Source organism: Pan troglodytes, chromosome 10 (assembly GCF_028858775.2).
Source record: "Pan troglodytes isolate AG18354 chromosome 10, NHGRI_mPanTro3-v2.0_pri, whole genome shotgun sequence".
In the NCBI taxonomy this organism is placed as follows: Eukaryota; Metazoa; Chordata; class Mammalia; order Primates; family Hominidae; genus Pan; species Pan troglodytes.
In genome coordinates, this window is record NC_072408.2 from 84,247,960 (window position 1) to 84,273,234 (window position 25,275).

A 25,275-nucleotide genomic window follows, 5' to 3' on the forward strand; every position below is an offset into this window, starting at 1 on the left:
TTTATAGACATTGGGTACAATCAAATATAACTCCTTTTGTTCCTTTTTACTTTTTAAAATGTTACTGTTAGAAAATATAGAATTTCTTAGGTGATTTGCATTATATTTCTGTTTGACAGCACTAAAAGCTGCTGATAGCTGCAAATCTCTATCTCCAGTCCAGATGCCTCACTGGGATTTCCAGCATGAAAATCCTACTGGATATCTCCCCCTGAGCATCTCATGAGGTCTTGGACTGAACCCATCACTTCCTTAGTGAATTGTTATTTCTGCTTATCTTGATTGGAGGAATCCACTATCTTTCAATTCACCAAAACTAGAAACTGGCATATCATACTTGCTTGATTCCACCCTTTTGCTCATGCAGATATCTAAGCAATCACAAATCTTAATCAATTTGATCTTGTAATTATATTTTAGGTACATTCTTTTCATCCTCACTGCATTTAACCCGGTTTGGGCTCTTATAATTTCTTGCCTGAAATACTGCAAGAAACTTACAAGTATTTTGTCCCCCATTCAATACCCCTAAAACATATTTTCTGTTGCTGATGGTTTATATATGACAAAATGTAAGCAGACTTCTAAAAAAAAAAAAAACCCACCGAAAACAGGTGGCTTCTTTGGAGAGGTTGCTGTAACTTTAGGAGGGGAGAAGTACACTATTTTAGGTATAGAGCAAACACCTTATATATATGGAGTTGATTGCTATATCACATTATCAATCCCTACCCCCAAACTGCCAACTCCATCAGAAGATATGCAGGATTCTCAATTTTCACTGCCTAGTAAAGTGACTCTGAATTCTCTAAGAATGTGAGTGAAGTCACAATGATCTTACAGTTTTTTAAGTTTTTCCCTTTACTATTCTCTTTGATAAACTCACAGTAAATAGGCAGCTGCTTGTGTATAGGACAACCTTATGCCTTAACATCCCTTTGCTGCTTACTCTTCTATATCTGTTTTGGTGACTATTTTAGATTGCCAATACTCAGAGTGTAGAAAGTGAATTTACTTAAACAACCTGGTGCATGTTGGAAATCAATAAATTTATTTTTAATTATAATGATTATGTTCCCATATTAATATTTATGAAGGTAAGTTCTAAGGAAAGTGACTATTAATCTTCCAATAGCAGAAGGTTAGTGGTGAGACAAATTAAATTACAAATTAACCAAATGTTTTCTTTTAATTGTTGATTCTGCTACATTAAAATTCCTGTCTTCTTTGGCAATGCATGAGTTCATCAACATCTTTACTATTTTTTCTCTTTAGGGTTTGTGCATATTATATAAAATTAGTATCTGGCATTTAGTGATTCAAACTTTGAGGCAGACACACTAGAGATACTATACCATTTAGCTTATTTAAAGAGGGAATTTTTTTTTCATAGAAAATGCCCAGCATAGCATAAAACATTAAAGAGAAAAAGGAGCCGTCATCTTCAAATGTAGAAATAAATGATCTTGCTTGTGTCATGAGTCCAGTGATACATGGCTAGAATCATGTTTTGTCTTTCAGAGGTATAAAGGATCTCTGTTCTCCACTGACAGCTCTCTACTTTGGTGTGATTCATTTCCATTTAAATTTTATATCAAATATGCATTCAATTATTTAGATTTCAATACAATTTAATAAGTATTCTTATTAAAGTTCTCTATTGCGAACCCTTCAATTTTACTTCTGATGCTGAACAAGGCTTGTCGGGATGATTACATTAATAATACATTGCTATCCAAAATTAAAGTGCAGAGTAGAGAACATGCTAATAGGTTTCATTGATTTCAACTTGGAAATGGGTGCAGGCAATCAGAAAGCAGGTGCAAACCTGACTAGCAATGATCTACTGTGAGAATATTGAGCCAGGATCAGTAGCAAGATTCATAGTTGTGATCTGAGTTAGAAAAAATGTTAAATATAATGAAGCTGGAGCAATTAAAGCCTTTTGGGAGAAATGTGAATGCTTCATTATGCTTTTCAGATGGTGGTTTCATGTGATGAGTTCTAAACTCTGAGGGATTTTATTGGTTGTCTTCTATTTTCCTAGATGTTAGCTACACATAGAATTAATTCTCATTTTAGCTTTCTAAAAAATTATTCAAATTAGAGGTTAAGGACACAGCTCAAAATATTCAAAAGGCATTCCGCCCATGCACTATTTGTTTAAGTTAAATTGGATTCAATTTAAACATTTGTAAAACTGCTCTGTCATTAAGACGACTATGCTGTAGTTGAATATACTGCTTTATTTCTGGCCTTAAATACCTGAAAGAAAATATGATATTTTCCAAAAATTGCTTGGAGTTATTTGGAGGGAAGGGCCTCTTAAAATACAAGGCAAACAGTAGTAATATTTGTAATTTCCCCTTTGTATTTCTCAATCCTATTTTCCCTTCTTTTTGAAGTATGCCCCTTCTGCTTGATTTGCACACGTACAGATACTGTACTTCTTGATGGCCCTATACAGGAAATAATTCAAGTGATGATCATCAGTAACCTTCAATAACACATAGAAATTGGACTCACTGGAAATCAAGAGGTTCATGTGGTTTCTTCAGACAGCTTACAATGCATGGTGGAAGTAGTCAATATCAAGGATTAGGCCTCTGTGTTCTACACCTGAAAACATCACATGTGGCTGAGGGGCTGCCATATGGGCAAGTCTTTGGAATTTGTAGCCCATGGTTAGAATAGAGTTGTTGCGAGGATTATTTGAGTTAATTTATTTAAATCTCTTGGAACAAGACCTAGCACATAGTATGCATCCCATAAATGCTAACCTTCATTGTTGTTATTATTGCAAAATCCTGGTACCCACTTTCCCAAGAGTGGCATTTTAAAGCAGGTTGTTGCCCCATACTGACATAGCCTCCATTGTGATTCATTCTAGCTGAATCTCTTTCCTTTCTTTTGCATTCCTGCTGCAACACCATGCTGCAACTAGTTTCTTTTCATTCCTTCCTGGGAAATTTGATTTTGGAGCCACTATCCACCAAATTCTATTTTGTTGTTTTAATTTTTAATTTTCGTGGGTACATAGTAGGTGTGTATATTTATGAGGTGTGTATATATATGTAGGTGTGTATATTTATTGATACAGGCATGCAATGTCTAATAATTATATCATGGAAGATCGAATATCCATCCCCTCAAGCATTTATCCTTTGTGTTACAAACAATCCAATAACACTCTTAGTTATTTTAAAATGAACAATTAAATTATTACTGACCGTATTGTGCTATCAAATGCTAGGCCATATTTATTCATTCTAACTATTTTTTGTACCTATTAACTATCTCCCCCACCCCACCCCCCCAACCTACTAACCTTCTAGCCTCTGGTAACCATCCTTCTATCTCCATGGTTTTAATTGTTTTGATTTTTAGGTCCCACAAATAAGTAAGAACATGCAATGTTTGTCTTTTCATGCCTGACTTTTTTGCTTAACCTAATGACCTCCAGTTCCATCTATGTTGTTGCAAATGACTGAATCTTAATCTTTTTTATGGCTGAATAGTACTGCATTGTGTACATGTGCCACATTTTCTTTATCCATTCATCTGTTGATGGACATTTAGATTGCTTCCAAATTTTGGCTACTGTGAAGAGACACACAATATTGGAGTGCAGATATTTCTTCAATATTTTGATTTCCTTTCTTTTGGGTATATACCCAGCAGTGGGATTGCTGAATTGTATGGTAGCTCTATTTTTAGTTTTTCAAGGAACCTCCAAACTTCTCCATAGCGGTTGTACTAATTTACGTTGTACTAATTTACACCAACATTAAACGTGGGTTCCCTTTTCTCCATATCCTCTCCAACAGGATTGTTTATCTTTTGTCTATCCACCAGTTTAAGAGGAGGTGTGGGTAATGTCAGAACATGCATTTTATTCACTTTATTGAGTGGGAAGACTGCTCTTACTTGAGCAAGGACCACGTCTACCTCTATAGCCGATTCTTATACTGGAAATGTTGGAAGTACGTAGAAAGGACAAAAGAGAATCTCACCGCTGAGGCTGCCTTCTTAAGTCATCTCAACTATTATTTTACTGGTACAGTTTTAGATTTTGATGGTCTTTCAAGTTTCAAAAGAATAGGAGATCTCTTCTATTGCTCATGAGCCTTACAATTTGTGTGATTTTAATCAAGTTACTTAACCTCTAAGGCTGTTTTTAAATCTATAAAATAAAGATTAAAAGGGTATCTACCTTACAAAATTACTAAAATTTTTAAATTCAGTGAATTTAATGTGCCCGGTTTATGATATGATCCTAATAACTTATTATATGATCCTAATTAGTTGTCACTGTTAACCCAGAAATATTCTTTATGGTAGATATTTGGCAAGATTCTGACACGTTCTTCAGGCTAGAGCTCTACTTATGACTGTAGCGCTTGGTGAAGTGGCATTAGAGCCACATGTGGGAAACGCACCAAGGCTAGCCTCAGACTGAAGTGGGAGTAGTGCCCATTCCATGGGCCACACCATCAGCAGCTGCCTCTTTCTAGCCTGTCACCTCACAGGGCTAAGAATTGTCCTGCTTTCTTCTGCTTTCTTTATACCCAATGATGAAAATTAATTTGTTAATCTGTCCAACTTTGTTGCCTGCATAAGCATTGGTTTTGGTTAGCCAATGCTCAACCTTTGATTTCTTCAGAAAAGGACATATTTTATATAAAATAAATCGAGAAGGAAACATGTGAAGAGCAATTATAAATGAAGTTGTGAAAGGCAATCATGTTATCTGGTTGCCAGTAATCTTACTTGTTGCATAACAAAGAGCAGAAAAGCAGATGCTCTCCAATCCCTGTTCTTGATTAATATCTAATTAAATGGTAGAGCCATCATGGTAAAAACATTCACAGTGTTCTGCTGCCCATTGTACCTGCTGATGACTAAATAACAGTGAAGAATTTGGGGCCTTTTTTTCTGTATACAATTTTTGCTAGAGTAAGTGCAAAACCAGAAATTCAGCCATTAATTCACTGTAACCAGATTATTCCCTTGTGAATTTTGTTTTCTATACTGGGAAGTGTTTAATGCCATTATTGAACATCTTATGAAACCCTGTATCATTGTTATTTGGTTTATTTGATGGTAGTGTTCATTAGAGAGTTTGCAAGATATTGATAAAATGTGAAATTATCTGGTATTAAGCTGTCAATACATAATAATAAGCTTTCAATTATGTAATAAACTTTGTAATTATTCATTTTAATTTTCTAAAGCATGGGTCACAAGACAATTTTCCCTGAATGAATAAGCACTAGAGAAATCATTTGAGGCCACAGTGTTATAATAAACAGCAATGGTACTTTAATTTTCTTTTACTAGTTTAGAGAATCTAAGAAGCTTTGGGAAATAACTTTGATTTTGTTATGGATATTTGAAGAAAAAAAGCTTGCAAAGGATTGTCACGTATTTCATTAGCTATGCTTTGGAAAGAAAGTAAACTTGGTGAATTATGGATACATCAACTCTTCAGAAATATTGTTCGTATCAACTAGATATTTGTAGATGTATTCTTAATTTTGTAATACCAGTCCATGAAATGAAATTATGGAGAATACCTCAGTAAGCCATACTCACTATTAGGAAAAATATTTATTACATGACTGTACATAAATTTATTTCCAATTTTACCTTTCCTATTTGAGAGAGGGAGAGAGAGAGAGTGCACGTGTGTGTGTGTGTGTGTGTGAGAGAGAGATATGGTTTGGATCTGTGTCTCACCAAATCTGATGTCGAATTGTAATCCCCAGTGTTGGAGGTAGGTCCTGGTGGGAGGTGATTGGATCACGGGGGTGGAGTTCTTATGAGTGGTTTAGCACCATCCCCTCAGTTCTGTTCTTGTGATAGTGAGTGAGTGAGTTATGAAATCTGGTTGTTTTAAAAGTGTGTAGCACCTCCACAACTTCTTGCTCCTCCTCTGGCCATTTAAGACATAGTTGCTTCCCCTTCACGCCTTCTGCCATGGTTGTAAGTTTCCTGAGACCTCCCCAGAAGCAGAAGCCGCTATGCTTCCTGTACAGCCTGTACAACCATGAGCCAATTAAACCTCTTTTCTTTGTAAATTACCCAGTCTCAGGTATTTCTTTGTAACAGTGCGAGAACAGACTAATACTGTGTGTGTGTGTATTTGTGTTATCTTTATCACCTTGGATTCTTCTCCTCAACCACAATTCAATTGAAGTAGATTTATGTATCTCTGTTTCCTATTCATATTTGACTCTATACCTCTCATTTTGGTGATCCTCACTAGTGTTTGTAGTGGTATGGCTAGAAGGTGTCATGTGCAAAATTTGTTTTTTTTCCTAATCATTCAATTTAAAACATAAAACAACAGACCTAAAGCTGATTTGCTGGTGAGGCAATCATTGCTACAGGGAACAGATGTTATAAAATTGACTTGATGAATCATTCATCCTTCTAGCCTCCACCCCTCTTCATACTCATTGATCTTCAGTTAACAGTATGTCTTGAAAAATTTCTGCACCAAGTTGTCTAAAGTGAAAGGAATATGTGAGAATCTACATTGTGCCTGAATTGCATAATGGATTACTAGTTTTTACTACGAAGTGGTTGAAGAAAAATTCAGGATTCTGTACTTTGATATTTATTCATTCATTCAACAAACAATTATTGAGTACCTGTGTGTCCAAGCATCATGCAGGTAAAATCATATTTATAAGATACGGCTACTTAACAATTTGCTTGAAAATGATTTCAGTATGCCAATTCTAGATTTAGTTTACAAAAACACATGCATTCAAGTATATTCTAATATAGAAAAATATACAGAAATTCTAATACAGAAAATGGAAATACAGAACATAGAAAAGGACAGACTTCATGCGTCCAGTAACAAGTAATGTACTCTTACATTTTCTTGTTAAATAATTTTTCAATATGTACTCATAGGATATTGTTATGATTGATATAAAATTGTCACATTTATAGATTCCAAAAACTGGAAATAATTTATTTTGAACTTTTTTCCCTGTTATGTTTTTATCTTGAAGTGTTTGTAGTTTGTTGCTTTTATCGGAATTCCTTTTATATGAGTATCTATATCTTGACAACTCCTGTTATATTCCCGAGTTCATGGATATAGATTCTATGCAGACTCTTGCAGATACTTCAAAATGAAAATAGTGAAAATAGGAGATGATGTGTGAAAGCTGCAGCAGTATTGATTGCCCTGCCACATGAACAGAAACAAACCAAATTACTGCTGTTATCCAGGTCTTTTAATAATTATGGGCAAAGGCCAAGGTTAAGCTGGAAGGTGAATTGCATTCAGAATGTTATATGACATGGATTTTCCAGAAAGGATGAAGATTTAAGACCTGGGGACATGGTGAGCTTTGCCCTGTTATGTGGCACACATTTGTATGACCAAGTTTAAAAATCTTTTGTATCAGGCAGACATGCTTCCTTGTCAAATGCTATCTTTTGAATTGTAAACAAGGTGGTTGAAAAATCATTACTTAAGAAAGTCACATAGGCGTTGATTAATACACATTATTGACAGAAGTTTGTGAAGCTACACCAGTTGATCGATTTTTAAGATATACCATACCAAACACTGGAAAAATATTTCATCCACTTAGATCAGTAGCAATTGAAACTCTGGCTCATATGCTTCTAAATGTTTCCTCTGCTTTGAAGTTTCCTCTGAATTGTTTTCTTACAGTTCTCAAGGACTTGAATTTTTTTTTTGAGACGAAGTCTTGCTCTGTCGCCCAAGCTAGAGTGCAGTGGCGCGATCTCGGCTCACTGCAAGCTCCGCCTCCCGGGTTCACGCCATTCTCCTACCTCAGCCTCCCAAGTAGCTGGGACTACAGGCGTCCGCCACCATGCCCGGCTAATTTTTTTGTATTTTTAGTAGAGACGGGGTTTCACTATGTTAGCCAGGATGGTCTCGATCTCCTGATCTCGTGATCCACCCGCTTCGGCCTCCCAAAGTGCTGGGATTACAGGTGTGAGCCACTGTGCCCAGCTAAGGACTTGAATTTTTGACATGTAAATACTCCAATTGCTTGCAAGCAATTAAAAAAATTGAACTTGTATATGAGTATATGACATCTGAGATAATATCCAAGCCATTGCTTACAGTCATCAAAATGTTGAACTTAAATATATATTTGTTTTCTTATAAAGCAACATTTCCCCAATTGACTGAAATTGACATTTCAGTCAATTACTTTGGCGCTGTGTAGATATAACTTTGTTGACTCTGTTCCTGTTGGTGACATTTAAGAGAGAAAACTTGTTAGGCAGTAATTTATGCTTTAAATTTTTTAAGAAGCTATTTATAATCCTCCCCACACAGTTCATCACTCAATTGCATTTTTCCTTTTAATTCTGTCATTTTATGTTTGAATGTCTTGACTAATACATGAATATAAACTTCTTAAAGGAAAGGAGTATAAAAAAAATCACCAGAATTATCTGCTTTTCTGAGGCTAAAGCTCCATAGCACAAATCAGGCTGTTGTGAGAAAAAAATAAGAAAGAAAATGAAACAATATTAAGTTCAACAGTGTTAGGAGGCCACGTGGCTTGATGCGAAGTGATCTTGTGGGCAGGGAATCTTCTAGTCTTCTGGTACTGGACAGTCATGGCAGTGACTGATGGGAAACATGGTCAGGAGCAGATAGTGATGGACGATGCAAAGTTGACAGAGAAAAAGAAGGCAGAGGGGGCAGTGATAGTGGAAGTAATGGAGGAAGGAGACAAGGCAAGGAGCAATTGCAGTTGTTTTAGGTCTGTAGATCAGAAGTGTTAGCAGGGCGTGGTGGTGCGTGCCTGTAGTCCCAGCTATCTGGAAGCTGGGAGGTGGGAGGATCACTCTGAGCATAGGAGTTCAAGCACAGGAGTTTGGGCAACGTAATGAGAGGCTGTTCCCCAGCCCCCCAAGAAAAAAAACATAGATAAGAAATGCATTATAAATCTGGTATGTAATTATTCCCTGTAGGTAGAAGATTTTCAAGTCCCACTACAGGATTATGTACATAGTGAATAACTATTGATTTATATTGTCTAGACCAGCAGTTTTCAATGGAAACATATCACAAGCCACATAGGCAATTTTAAATATTCTAGTAGCTACATCTGAAACATGGAAACAGGAAACTAATTTGTCAGTAATTAATTTTATACATTACTTCCAAAATGTTATTTTGACATATAATCAAATGAAAATTATTAATGAGATACTCTATAATGTTTAGAACTAAGATTTAGAAATCTGGTTAATTAACACTTAATGCATATCTCAATTTAGAGGAGTGACATTACAAAGTGCCCACTATCTCCATGTAGCTAGTGATGACTGCATTGGACAGTAAAGGTTTGGATTTTTTAAATGTATTCTTGTCTATCTCTTAAAAATGGAAATACATAACGTTTCTGAGCATTTCTCACATTTGTCTGTTGCCATTTATAATTTTAGAAAAGATTCCTAATGTCTAATGTAAAAGGGCATTTAGAAATTTTAACAAAATAATCCAAGTGTTATTAAGGCTACACTGTGGTCCTTGGGATCTTACCCCAGCCATGAACAATTAGCTGTGGGAAATATCTAAAATCACAGGTAAAATTCTGTGCTTGTGTGATGTATGATGTGTACTTGCATAGGTTCTTATATGATTTTCCGGGTAGAGAGTTAAGTCTTTTATCCAATTCTTAAAGAGGTCATGCCTCCCCCCACCCCCAAAAAAGTTAAGCTCTTTCCAGTGCTTTTCTTTATGTAAGGAGTCCAAATATTAAAGTAACACTGGTGAAATAAAAACCAGGACTGTCATTAAAAATTGACTGGAAAGCCTGCCATGATGACTTAAATACATGTTATAGCAAATATGTAATTAGGAATCTGTGTTTCTGATGCACAAAATGAACTAAATGAACTAAATGAGATTCTACAATATTGTATTAATTACGAAAATATGACAGGTAACTGTTTAATCCCTTACAATTTTAAATGAGGTATTTACATAACTTACAAATGACACACTATTATAACTTTTCTGAATGCTCCACAGTTTTGTTCTTTGATAACATATTTCTGGCCAAGGCTACCTAATCAAAAATTGTAATGAAAATAACTTCAGTTCATCTAGGATGTTTCATGTCTGGTTTAGGTTACACTATATGATTTTTGTTTTAACTTTTTTGGAGAAGAGGGGAAAAAAGCAATTTTTTAGTTCTAGTTTATGCTCTAAAATCCATTCTTTGGTTTTCAAGAAAATATTTTATTTGTTTAAAGAGGTCAGAACTACACAATAGTCCCACCTTGAAGTATTCTGGGGTGACAAGAAGCTGTATTCCATTATTTGTGTATAAGAAGTATTAGGTGATGAAGCCTTATTTTCCTTTTCTAAATACGTCTCTGCATTTGAATTGCAGAGACTAGGAACACATTTTTTTTTAACAATTTGCGATTGTTAATTGATTATCTTTAGATGATGCAAACTCCCTAGAGACTTGGCTGGAGACAACCATAATAACTCCCAGCATTAACATAAATTAATCATGAGGGAAAATAAGATGTGTGAAGAGCTGAAAATAAGATTACAGGTGACATTTCCTCTGGAAAATACAAAAGGAGAACAAAGGTTTTAGAGCGAATACAAGTAGATAATCTCACAGGCAAAGAAAGATGAATAGTAAAGTGGAGAGGATTGGTAATGTGCCTGTGAAGAATGAGTGGAAGGAGGAGAGAGGGCCAGGTTGTAAGAAAAGGCCGCAAAGCAGATAAGGGAAAGTGAAAACCCAGTTAGTGGATCAAAGGGTGAGAAGTCAAGTCTAATACAAAGCCATTTGGAAAGGATTAGAATGCAGCAAAGATAGCTGTAATACAGAAGAAAGAAAATTAACAGAATAAAAGAAGAGAAAATTTAAGACATCGGAGCTAAGAAGCACAGCCTGGCCAGGCTGGCTGTGCTAAAGCAGGGCTTTGTCACAAGGGAGGGGGCTCTTCAAGTGGCCTGTGTCTTCCAGCTTTCTATGAAAGACAGAGGCTGAAGTCACAGCTGTGATGACAAGTGGTTTTAGAGTAATGTGTGCTATTTTTTCCCCCTGTAATTCTACTTGAGGGGTTAACTTTGAAAATCATGTTGAAAACAGGGACACAAACATTCTTATGTGCACAAGTGCTGAGATTTTCTGGGGTTGAGTGGGTTTGAAAGGCACACCCCTCAGCCATGCTGTCATGCCTGAATCTGATGGACATTGACAGAGTCCAAGAGCCAATGTGGCAGGGCCTGTCCTGGAACGCATGCAAATTGATTCATGGAATATAGGCTATGGATAGAAAGTTAGAATTATGTACAGAGATATGGGTTTGCTTGATAATTTAGACATTGTTAACACCCTCACAGTCTCTCTTCTGCTGACTATTCCTGTGTGGTTGTGTAAATAATGGCTTGGAAAGAAGAATGAGTAGCTACCTGTGAAATAAACCATCAGTTAGATAGATCGACAGTTTGTGTACTGATTTATTAGGAAAGGTTTAATAGGCCAGGCCCTAATATTTTTTACAGCAAATATTGTTCTGTTAGAATTACAGCCAGAGAAGTCTGAGTTCAGGTAGTTCCTGCAGGAGCAGTCAGAATTGGTGCTCTTATTTCAAGGCAGAGAGAAGGGAGGTCTGGTAATAGTAGCTCTGATAGCATTGTGCTAACATTGTCTTTACCCCTCAAATGCTGGGTTTGCTTCATTTTGATATGAGAATCCAACAGGAACCTGAATAGATTCTTTTGCAGTGCTGTCCTAGAGGTTCTCAGCAAAACTTTGGTTAACTCTCCCATGATGAGCATGAGATTTGTCTGAAGCTCATGGCACCTTTAAGACTCCAACAACAAGGTCCTGAGAGACAGGATATGTGGATAATCTGTTACAACTCTCTTAAGCATTAATTGACCCAGCTGCTGTCTATCCAGAACTTTCCAGAGGTATTTATATGCACTGAATTTGATAACAAGATGTCAGTAAATTTTGGATTATTTCTTTGGTTGTTTGTTTTCATATTTTTTCTAACTGCAAATTTTTTGAGATATAGATTCTTAGCATTTTCTGGAAGGTAAGGCTTGTTAAATTGCCTAATATATGAACATGTCAATAATCCTCTGCACTATTTATATATTTGGTTAAATATACCCAGGGATGGGTAGTGAAATAGTGTTTTATTTTTAGCTACTATGTAGAATTTCAAGAAAGAAAACATGCAGATGAAGTCTATACATTTTAATAACGCTATAACAAAGTAAGCTTCTGTTAATAACAACAAAACTAAACAAGTTCAGATTTTCTGGTACACAGAAATAGACCGACCTTTGACAGAGCAGCAGAAAAGCTATTTTGTTTTTCCTGTGGTCACAAAGACTGATGTGACCAGGTAATGTGTGTCATCTTTAAATAGTGGTTTAGGCCATAAAATGCAAAGCCTGTCCATACTATCTTTAATGTCAAAGATAACGAGTTACTCAATGAAATAGGAATTTCTTTCCTTTTTACTTGGTAAATAGAACCTGAGTAGAATATAAAGTAGTCTTAATAAATAAGATCAGTGAAAGTTAGTAATCAGGGCATCCTACGCTAGATTGTAAAGTTTACCAGTTGAAAATTTTCTTTCCAGTAACCTTGTCAAAATAGTTTTTATCAGTCTTCCTCACGCTCATGGTTATGTGCCATGGGAAAATATTTTCTGCTCAATACTGCAATAGATTACATGTTCTCTGCTCAGCATGTGGTAGATTTTAAGAGAATATTGCTTTTGCAATTTTAAAATATCATATGTCTATAAACAATATAATCTTTCAACTTGAGCCAAAATATTTGCATTTGAGAAATAGCCCATTTGTTTTATTTATTGTCTCCTATTTCTTCCTGACTGTGTCTGGTTACAAGCTCAGGGGGAAAAAAGTAATGATGCTGAAGTCTTGGATGTAGTGTATTCAAGCTGGTTGGATTTGTGGCTATTTGCAGTTCTTTAGACATATTTTTCTTTTGCATGTCCAATTGTGGAGAAAGGAATGAAAAGAATTTTTTTGTATGGTGGGTGAGAACAGGATCTTACTTCTCACTCTGTCATCCAGGCTGGAGTGCAGTGGCGTGATCCTGGCTAACTGTAGCCTCAACCTCCTGGGTTCAAGCAATCCTCCCACCTCTCAAGCCTACCAAGTCACTGGGACTACAGGCACATGCCACATTGCCTGGCTAGTTTTTGTGGTTTTCTTTTCTTTTTCTTTCTTTCTTTCTTTTTTTTTTTTTGTAGAGATGAGGTTTTGCCATGTTGCCAAGGCTGGTCTCAAACTCCTGTGCTCAAGTGATCAGCATGCCTCAGCCTCCCAAAATGCTGGGATTACAGGCATGAGCCACTGCATCTGGCCAAATTTTAAATTTGGATGGTATAATTTTCCTTCTGAGACAAAAAGTATGATCACTCACACAATTTTTCTTTCACTGAACAAGGAAAGACATTGAATGTACTCAAGGTCTGAACAATCATTGATCGGAAAAAAAAGTAATATGAGTTTGTAGTTCCCTTCGTGTTTCCAGATTTTTTGGGACACTCTATGGTATATTGACAATTGTACTCACTGTTTTAAACTTAGAGATACTTTACCCAAAATGATTTCTAATGGAAATAAAATGCATTAAGCATGTTATAAGTGTAACTAACAAACTATTTAAAAGTAAGTTTTTCCTATGTTTTCTGACTTTTCAGACACCCCATTCTTAAATACAACTATGTTGCTTGATGCTGCAAAGTTGAAACATAGGAATAAGTTCTGTTTAGACAGCATGTAAATGGTAACTATAAATTTGAAAAATTAGCTCCAAAGATGTTCTGGGCTGGCAGACAGCATGTGGCGTAGAAGTGAATTAAGGTTTAGACAAAAATTTTGTAAGATTGGGATACAATCTAGGGGAATGTTTCTTCTGCATCCAACTGCGCATATAGTTACATCTGTGTTTCCTACATGCTCTACTCAGCACTATGCAACTCCTCATGATAGGAGGTTTCCAGATTCCCCCAGCTGTGCTTACTAATGAAACTCTAGATCAGATATTTACATAGAACACCTGACAGCAAGACATCCAGCCAGGAAGCTTTTGTGGAGCTGGAGAGAATTCAGAAAAAGAATATACCCAGAAATTCAAGAAACAGGATGAGTGAATATAAATTCAAGGGCTAGGGTCATTTTGTGCCAAAGCTTCAAGTTCACTAGGAGTCAGTGAAGCAAAGTTACAAACAATGGCAAACTATGCAAATTGCAATTCTGGCCACAAGGCAAGAGGCCACCCTCAGATGTGTTTCTTGTGGATGCATCTGTTGATAATACAAGAGATTCTTGGACTTCACTACATTATTGCAAGTACTAGCATCATTTCCGACAGATCATAATTTAGAATTTGGAATCAAGGTTTTCTCCCCCGTGTGTTTTCCATCATCTATTGTCATTTTTAGATAATAAAGATATTTACTTGGGTAGAATAAAAAATATTTTCTTGTATTGCTAATTATCCCTCTGGGACCCTGCTCAAATAGAGCTTAATATTAAAATCGGCAGCCTGGAAATCATCTGGAACTTTGTAAAGTGATATGAAAAAAGTTAGTTGAATGAGAAAATTTGGAAAAGTGAATTAAAACTTTACATCCTACAACCCTCCTATATAGGTCAGTGTATTTCTGGTAGCCAGATATATACTGAATGATGCTGCTGTGATGTTAAATAAAGGACTGGCTTGTATGGGATGAAGTCCAAGGAGCATCTTTTGTTAGCTTTTTCTGAAGAAAAATTAGGCCAAATCTTTCATATTGATGTTTAGTTGAAGATGTATAGGATGCTACCCTTTGGGATCATACTTGGTGTAAGCTGGGATTTGCAAACTTGAGGCCGAGAGTTCCAGTTTGTCTCAGGGAGATGTTTAGAAAAAAAAATTAGGTTCATATTTTTAAATGGGAGGTTTTAGCTTAAGAACTTGTATTTCTGACTTCCTAGAAGACTTGGAAGATCAGCTATGATGAATGTGTATTCTGATGTGGCAATACTTTTTAAGGCTCAGTGTCACTCTCACCTTTAAAGGGAACATGTTCTCCCTGATTTGCTACACCTCATCATGTTCTGAGGCCATATGCAGTTGTGTGCTGGTTGATATTTATGATGACCTGGCTCCCCAGAAAATAAAAACCCTGACGTGTAGCATTTGATGATTTTTCACAATGGCTAATTGCAAATTAACATAAAAGAGTATGGAGGACACTCATACAATCTGGTATGAGCTGGATCTAGCACACCACTGGCAGCTTTTATTTATTACCACACATACTGCTTTTTATGCTAAATATTTCACCTTTCTTTGCTCCATCAGAATTGGAAGTATGAAGGACAAATCAAATGACCACGTTTCAAGAAAAAGGGGAAGTTGCTCTGTTGTGGTCTAATATATAAATAACTGGCACAATTCATAATTTACTAGTTTGGAATACTTATCTAGGCCCATGTAGATATTTATTTGCTACCTGTGGCTTAAAGCAGGGGTCCCCAACCCTCAAGGCGTGGACTGGTGCTGGTCCACGGGCCTGTTAGAAACTGGGCCACATAGCAGGAGGTGAATGGCAGGAGAACCAGCATTACCAACTGAGCTCCACTCTTGTCAGATTGATGGCAGTATTAGATTCTCATAGGAGCACGAACCCTACTGTGAACTGTGCATGAGAGGGATCTAAGTTGCATGCTTCTTATGAGAATCTAATGCCTGATGATCTGAGGTAGAACAGTTTCATTTCAAAACCACCCGCCATCCCCAGTCCATGGAAAAATTGTTTTCCACGGAACTGGTCCCTGGTGCCAAAAAGGTTGGGGATTGCTGGCTTAAAGGACTGTGGATACAATAGAACTTGAGGGAAATCTTAAGGAAGCTGTTCTGTAGTGAAAAGAATACCGAACTAGTTCTCCAGAGTTTTGAGTTTCAGTCTTGTGCTGCTAACTTGCTGTCTGATCTTAAATAGGTCATTAACCCCACTTGGACTCTTTAAATCATAGGCTGTTAGAATTAGAAGGATCATAAGAATCTCCTTCTAACCAGTATACTGGACCCAGCATTGTGCCTGCCTGGGCCTTGGTAACTTGCCGAATGAGAGGCTTTGCCACCATTGCCATCACTTTGTCTCATAACACATCATTTGCTGGGGTGAGGGTTGGCCACAGTGGCTCAACACCAGGTCCAAACTCTAGGTCCAAATTGGCAAGACCCACAGAGGACCCTCTTACTGCTCCCAGGCTTAGAAAGAATGCTGCTTGCACAGGACACAGGGTCTGGCTTCTGTCCCAGCAGATATGCAGAAGATAGGATAATGCAAACAGTAAATATTAGAGGGTTGCCCTGTCATGGGGCAGACTATGACCAATGACTAGGAAGTGACTGAAAGAAGGGTGTAGATTTCCCTCCTGACTGATTGTTCCAAGGTGGTTTCACATGGCCTCTCTGGAGACATCACACGTGCCTGAGCAACTGACTTCCTTGTGAAGTGCCACAATATCCCTATCTCATATTTTTTCTCCTTTCTTTGTTGTTACCCTTTTATTCCTCATTCTTGCTGCCTTGGAAATTGCAACTTCTACTGATGACTTAGCATGTACGATTTGCCTCAGACTTGGATTTTTTAAGGACTCAAGACTACGATACCAGTCTCACATCAAAACAGGAATTCTAGTAGAAGGTCAGGTGACTTCCACTTGAGTAAATCTTTACTGTATTTAAAACACAGTTATTAAGTCAGCCTCTCAAAAGGTAAACAGAAGAAGTGTAATTCCTATTTTACATGCACTTAAAGATGGAGGCAGTATTGTAAAATGGGTAGGGAGCATTGGAATCAGGGAGACCTCAGATCAAATCCTCTTTTCAAACGTGCTAGGTGTGAGATCATGGGCAAATGTGCAAAATCTCTCCCAGCGTCAGTTTTCTTAAAATATAGGCCTATAACTATTTGACTCTGCATCCCTGGTTCTTGACTGAATACTGCCATGGCCTCCAGGAATGGAGGGTGTTAATGAAAGTAGAGAACAAGGGGCTAGGAGTGAGGGGTGAACGTGTGGTCCAGTTTGGTGCCTGCGTGCAAGGTGTTCAAGTAAGGAGAATGACAACAGAATCTGTACTGAGGACTGGACATTAAAAGAAAATTGCAATCAAAACTCGCAACTGCATTGGACTCTCTAACTTGTGAGCTGCAAAACAAATGAGGTTGGTAAACTGCGTCCAGGAATGTAAGACAAGATTAGATGTGACAACTTTGCCAGCAGGGCTTCTTGGGGCTGTGGATAAAGTAGAAGCAGAAAAACACATTTTAGTTTCTCTCCTGCTCTGTTAGACATAGCCTAGGGAAAGCTTCTGTGTTGGAAACATCACTTCCAATACTGTTTGGTTTCTTCTAGGCAATTTACTAGTAGCTGCTTTTCATTTTGCAATATCAAATATTTTATTTAAAAATATCCAAAACTCTAACAGGAGAAAAGATAAGAAAGAAAAAATACTTCAATATAAATTTATTTTTCTTGCCACGTGATGTTAGTTAAAAAAAAATTTTTGTTTGTGAAAAATGAACTCCATTATTGTATAAGGTTATTATGGTTTATGAATTGGAGCCTTGTGATATGACAAAATACATTTGTGGTTAAAAATATCTTTTGAAGAATCAACATATCTTCTGAAGAATCAATAATGTGTGTGTGTTAATCTATAATATATAACAGATTTTTTGAACCACTGTCTATTATGTAATATTTGCATTTGCAAAGAAGGAAATTGAGGTTCTAATGATACTTATTGGTTGTGATATTAGAATGTCCTTATTATTAGACAGGGTTCTCAGGTACTACCATTCTGGTGGAAAGGGATTTATTATAGGATATTAGGTGGCCCATAGAACATTTGAGCAGCTGGAGACAGAACTCAAGGCTGAACTTTCTAGAACAGTGACTGAAGTCAGGCTGCTTCATTGGCCTGTTAAGGAAGCTGCTGCACCAAGCACTACATGCCAGAAATGTGACCTCATTGCACTGATGCCTCTTGGATGTCAGGAGCTTGACCTTGTAATCACGGGAGCCTCAGGAAACTGGGTACCTGCCATTCCCAAAGGCAGCAAAATGGAAGCTGCCCGCAGGGCCTGTTTCCACATATTGCTCAGTGGGTGAATCTGATGACTGAAGCACAGGTCACATGTATCTGGCTGCAATTTGAGTTCGACTTCATCACTGGGGCCATGGAACTGGTTACATGGGAGTTCCTCCAAATGTGGAAAAGTTATTCAGAGGAAGGTGGATGATCACAAACATGCCAAGTATTTAATGCAGTTGGGGAACTATAATTCTAACCTATATGTCTAATCCAAAGCTTTTACTATTAACCAGGATGCTGTGCATCCTCAATACTGCCTCTGCTTTACGCCAGTGCTTCTGAAAGTGTGGTTCTTGGACCAGCAGCATCAGCACCACTTGAAAACTTACAGAAATGCAAACTCTTGGCCACTGTCCCAGAACTACTGAATTAGAAAGTCTGAGGGTGAAATCCAACAATCTTTACAAGCCTTCCAGGTGATATTGAAGCCTTTAAAAATTGAGAAGTTTGAGACCTGCTGCCCTATGCAATACTCTACTATTTTACCATAGCTTCCTCTTGAGGGACTTCCAACTGTTTTGGAAGCTCAGGGAAAAAAAAATTAATAAACAGTAGAAAGCAAACATAGTTAGAAGCCATGAACAATCATTTGTGTACTTTTGCATGGCTCCTTTGTGATACTTACTTACGTGAATATGATTTTGTCATTTATAAAACTTTATAAAAGCTTAGTAGCTTACCATAGTTGAAATATATCAAATCAGATGTGTTTACTTGAGCTTTTAAATGAAGATAATGGAGTGCCAGAGATTTTTAAAATTTTCCATGTTGCAGTCTATAATTTCCCTCTTGAATTAAAGCTTAGATGACACATCTTTTAATTTGCATAAAACATTGGGAGGATTCTCTAGGCTGGCTACTCTCCGGTCTTGCAAAACAAAGGGCACTTGCCTCCAAAGGGAGGGTGTATGAATAAGTGTTGGAGTTAAGCATGCCTCTTACATTGATCAGCCTGTGTGCCCTGGTCTTTCTGAATTTGAAAGTGCTGGTTTACTATAAATTCTTAGCCATATCTACAATGAAGGGGAGACGAGATATTAAAGCAGATTAAAAATTCTTCAGTGATTTTTTCATTTATCTGTCAAATATTGATCAAGCAACCAGTATTTGGAAAGAATAGTGCTAGTGGTAACCTTCAGGCTAGTATTGCAAAGCTGAATTATCCCCATCTATATCATACATGATTTACCTATGTCGAAAGAGTCAGAATCAAGTAAAATACTTAACCTTAAAAACAAATGCTAAGAGCTTTGCCCAGCCTTACTTGGTAAAAGAAGAAAAGGACGGTATTATTTGAGGGGCACTAATAGTTATTGAGGGTCTACTTTGGACTGAGATCTTTACTTAATTTTTAGACACTGTTGAATGTGCAGACCGTGGGAGGTAAGTGTGCTGTATGATGAGCACTGGTGGAACAAAGATGATGACCAAGCCACTGCCCTTGTCCTCGAAGCATTTACAACTGTAGCGGGGAGTGGACAAGGAAAGTTATAACATGATCTAAATCCCACAAGAATATTAGTCCATGCTGTCTTAGTCTTTTCAGGATGCTATAACAAAATACTATAAACTGGGTAGATTTTGAACAACAAATTTTACAGTTGTGAAGGCTGGAAAGTCCAAGATCAAGGCACTGGCAGAGTTGGTGTCTGGTGAGGGCCCATTTCATGGTTCATAGAAGGTGCCTTCTCCCTCTGTCCTCACATGGTAAAAAGGACAGAGAAGCTGTGGGGGTTCTCTTTTATAAGGGCACTAATTCCATTAATGAGGGCTCTGCCCTCTTGATCTAATCACCTCCCAAAGGCCCCACCTCCTAATACCATCACTTTAGTGATCAGGTTTTCAACATAAGAATTTTGTTGGGATACACATATTCAGACCATAGCACATACCTATAGATATATAAAGCGAAGGTCACATGCAAAACACACCTGGCTCTCAATCAGGCTTAGTCAGGCACAATCTATTTCAACAGAATAGATGTGTATGGGACTAAATAACTTGTGCAAAATCAGTGTCTCAAGGGGTATTCTGCTATTTGGATTCTGGACAATGAGAAACTGGTGGGAACAAGTGCAGGTTCATTATTTGACATCTACAGAAGGTCCGACGATGTGGTCTGGGTCAGCCAGGTGGGTGCCCAGTAGATGTGAAACAATGACAAATTTGGGACACATTCCCAATGCAGTGGGAGTCAGGGTTGTAATGGATTATCTACCTGTCAGGTGATTTTAGATTCAAAACTAATAGACACCCCTCTGACACAGAGATGAAGTGACTTGCCAGAGATTACACAACCAGTAAGGGCCAGAACCACTATGATGTAATTAACCATTCTATTAAACTGTCCATTTAGTCACCAGAGAAATCCTGGACCCATTTTACAGAAAATGACTTTTAGAGATATTAAGTAGCTTGCTCAGGGTGGTGCAGTTCTGGAGTGTTAGATCCAGCTGGGCTTAATTCTGTATTGATTTTGCTCCACCGCCATAGCTTACTTTGGCTAATTATTGTCAGGGAAAATGCTTGTTGTTTCAATTATGCCAAGTGTAGGTTATTGTTTCTGGCATAAATTGTCCAAATTTCACATGTACAGGATTAAATAATTATTTTCAACAGTGCAGCTGGGAAAACAACTTGAGTGTAGCTTTTGGGGTTAATGTATTCTGGCAGGCTCTTCAAGAGGTGGTATTGCATGCTAGAGGAGTGATAATAAAGGATATTAACATTTTACAGGCCAAGAAAATGTTTTCTTGTGTTCTCTGATAGACAACTATGCCGTCTTGGGGTTAAGTACTAGTCCCATCACTGGAGTGATTCAAACTTTTATTTCCTTAGAAAAATTTTGGACTTTTCTCCCAAGGTATCTCTGCTACCTTTTGAAGGCTGAAATAATCTTCTATCTGGTTATGGAACCTTCCACTGGGGGATGGATCAAGCCTCACAGTTTTGCTGTGAAACATCTATTTGCCGCTTCCTTCTCTCATTTCTGAAGGGTTCACTCTCCTCTCAATGGACAGTGTCATGCTTGTACTTTGGGCACTCACTCTAAATGAAATCCTGAATTGACTGCTGGGTAAGTTCCCATGAAATAAATATGAAGTTCACAGGACGCGAGGCAGGATTGACTATATAATTTGCAGGGCCCAGTGGAAAATGAAGACCCTGAGCATTTTGTTAAAAATGTATTAACCATTCAAGGTGATGACCACAGAGTGTTAAACCCCAAGCGAGAGGCCTTCTGAGTGCAGGGCCCTGTGAGACTGCACAGGTCACTCAGCCATGAATCTGATGCTGACTTTAGCAAAATTGTCAAAGGTGGTGATTTTCAAATAGTTGTGTTTTAGTGCTATTCTGTGGCAAATCTTTCATCATTTATGGCAAATAGGGAAAAAAATGTAATGTTCTCAACATATGTTTCATTAAACGTACTAAAGAACTAACGCTTTAAGTTAATGTGCTATTTTTTTTTTTAAGTTGAGGTTTTGCTCTTGTTGCCCAGGCTGAAGTGCAATGGTGCAATTTCGGCTCTCTGAAACCTCCGCCTCCTGGGTTCAAGCGATTCTCTTGCCTCAGACTCCCAAGTAGCTGGGATAACAGGCATGCGCCACCATGCCTGGCTAATTTTGTATTTTTAGTAGAGATGGGGTTTTACCATGTTGGTCAGGCGGTCTCAAACTCCTAACCTCAAGTGATCCATCCGCCTCAGCCTCCCAAAGTGCTGGGATTACAGACATGAGCCACTGCACCTGGCCTATTTCCACCTTTTTTACTAATCAAGATAGTCTTTCCTTTTGAAGGGATCATGATGATAGATGTTAAAAATAGCCTTATTTGACAAAAGTGACACTTGGCCACCTCTTGTCCTTGTGTTGTCTTCTCTCTCCTACCTTCAGTTTTACTCATTAGAAATTCTTGATGTATTGGAACCACAGGTCTAAGATATGTGATGAGAATCTGTTCCATTGATTTCTTTCTCAAGTCGTATCTTCAGGGAGTGTTTAAGCTTCATGAAATTATTTATTGTATCCTTTGTGTTTATCAAAGACTGTTATAAGAAATGGTCATACAAAGATACTTTTGCTCTCTCATATTCAAAGGATACTTTTCATCCCATTTTCAGCATTCTTCTAACATAAAAGGACCTACAAGATACATTATTCGTAGGATTTAATGCCAGCAAAATCTGCCTCTCAAATGAGCTTGCTTGCAGACAAAGAGAACTGTAAAATACATCACAAAATGTAGCTGAGTACTAAATTTGATCTTCAATTGCAGAATTGTTTTACACCATTTTCCTAGGATCTCTCTTCCCTTCCTCTAAATGCCTTCTGATCTTTCTTAGAAAATTTGTATTTTAACTGCTTTTACTGTTTTAAATGTTCTTACTGTAAAACTTTTCAAATCTATTCTTTTTTTAAGTAGTAGGTTGACTACATTTTGTAAATAGTCAAAAATGCTAGATACTGAGTGACAAGATCTGTATGTGTAGAGAAACATTTTGATGAGCTTGTAGAGTTTTATCACCTGAAAGTGGTAATACTCAAAGTTATGCACTTTTTCCCCTTGATACCTTGTATATCTGCCTCATTTGTATTTTTCTCATATAACCATGCCAATTGGTAGTAATAGAACCAAGATGAGGATGACTTAATTTCTTGATGGACATGCCAATTCTAGGTTCTGTGACTTTGACAATGAGGCTGTCATTTTTTTCCCTCAGATTTGTAGTCAGTGAGAATATTATTTCTTTTCTCTGGAACATAAGCTGCTTCTCAAAGTTGTAATTTCAAACATGAAAAGTAATCCTGAGTGCAGCCTGGAGATGTTTGGGCAAAAATTGACATGTCTTTGGAATACTACAGAAGAGAGTCACCAGTTAGCTTGTGTTACCTCACCTACCTGCATCTTAAACATAGCTTTATGAATGCTTTCTTTCATTTACTGAATGATTTATAGTTAAATAGATCAAAATTCTGGAATCAGTGCTCTGTATTTTTATTATTTTCATGATGCATTGCCATGTGATATCCATTAGGAAATGCTGTGGAATGGCAGTTACACATACCCAAAACGGTTGAACAATTTTCATTGAGCAGCCTACTACATGTCAAGAATTGCCCACACATTATTGTATTTTATTTCAATAATAGCTTCGTGAAACAATATTTATTTTCCCTATTTTAAAGAATATATTAGGAAAATGAGGCTTAGAGAAGTAAATTTCTCAGTAGGACAACAGTAGTTTGCAGAATCGGGATATGACTGTAGATCCGTCTGATTCTGAAGGTTATGCCCTTTTGCTTCACCATCTTGAATTGGATACCAAAGGTCTTTGGGGAACTTACAAGAAAGGCACTTGGAAGATCATAATGTTGGCTATTGTATTATCAATCTTATCACCAAGCTATACTTGCTGTATAAAAATTTCCCTACCGGAGTCATCTTTTTAGAATGTTCAGAGTTCATTGGGAACAACAGTTGTCATCTTTGACAAAAACAAAGTTTGGATGCCTCAGATTTGAGAGAAGGCCCTTTTCTGCGTCCAATGGCCTATAGCTGTAACATCCCATTTATTCATTCATTTGACCAAAAAACAAATCTTACTATGTGTAGAGTACTGTGTCACTGTAGGGATACTGTACTATAAATAAACAAGAAGCACACAGTCTCATTTTTCATGGAGTTCACTGTTTACTCTATAGTTAGCTAGTCACACAATTAATTTGTTCATTAAAATTCTATTACATACTTCAATGGAGAAGTACAGAGTATTATGAGTGTTTGAAAAAGGAGAACTAACTGGTCTGAAGCTGAGGAGTGGTCAGCTAAATGAAGGGGATGGGATGCACCAAACATTCCAGACAGAGGGTCAAGATAGGTTGTAGAATAATCACAGGAAAGTAAGCAACACATAGGTTGGGTACAGTAGAAGTGAGCAGGGGACAATGATTACCTGGGGCCCTCAGACACTTTCAGTCAATACTGTGGTAACTCTGAATCCCCTCCTTACCCAAAGCAGTTTTGTAACATATAGCACAACGTTAGCACAGCATGTATATGTATGTATATATATGTATATGTATATATGTATATGTATATATCTGTATATGTATATATGTATGTATATATGTATATGTATATGCATATATGTATATGTATATATGTATACATGTATGTGTGTATATATATATATATGACCCCATGTGTTTTTCCTGAATCTTCAAGTTATCTTTTGCTGTGTAACAAACTATCCCCATTGTTACTGACAAATCATCAACTTATTATTTCTCATGGTTCTGTGAGTTGACTAGGCTCAGCTGGTTGGTTCCAAGAGGCCAAATAGAAGCAAGGATTTTTATAATCTAATCTTGTAAACCTGAGAATTTCACTTCTGCCATATTCTATTTGTCAAAAAAATATTGAAGTCAGCCCAAATACAAGAGGAAGAGAATTAGACTTCATCTTTGGCAAACACCTCTGCTGTGCTGAATAAAGGAATTGGATGTTAGTCAGGATTCAGATACACTTTGGAAGACTAGTTCATTTTCCTTATGTCTCAAGCTTCTGATTTGGTTCATATTTTAAGAGCTGCCAAGATTAGATATATCTTCCTTCTCTTAATCAGACCTTACTCTTATTCATTTAATTTCTATGAGATAGCATTACATAATACATCATTGCCAAATAGTTTTGGTCAACTTATCTTATTTCTCTAAGCCTCAGTTTAAAAAAAGTCTAAAAATATAGACTGTAAAAGCTGCCTTATCTGCTACATTAGGTTGGTGTAAGATTGCCAGTGAATCATTCATTTATGCAACAAACAACAATAGTATGACAGTAACACTTAGGATACTTAGCATGTACCTAAAACTATTCCACTATTCTAAAGAACTATATGTTAAACCTTCATAACAGAACAAGGGCCAGCTTTTTGCCGGATAGCATGCTATAATATGTTCTGGGGATATAAATACTAATAGTGTTACCCTCAGGAATTTCTAGTATAAAGGAGGGATTCGCCATTAATCAAATAATCACACAAATATGAAATTAAACTTTGGATACAAAACATGTAATGGGG

The 25,275-nt window shown here is 37.1% G+C and overlaps 1 protein-coding gene across 1 annotated transcript in view; it reads left to right on the plus strand.

The window, feature by feature from the left end:
- NAV3 (neuron navigator 3) overlaps nucleotides 1-25,275 on the plus strand; it is an 891,873-nt gene that overhangs the window by 150,064 nt on the left and 716,534 nt on the right. The gene's annotated exons all lie outside the window — the stretch shown is intronic.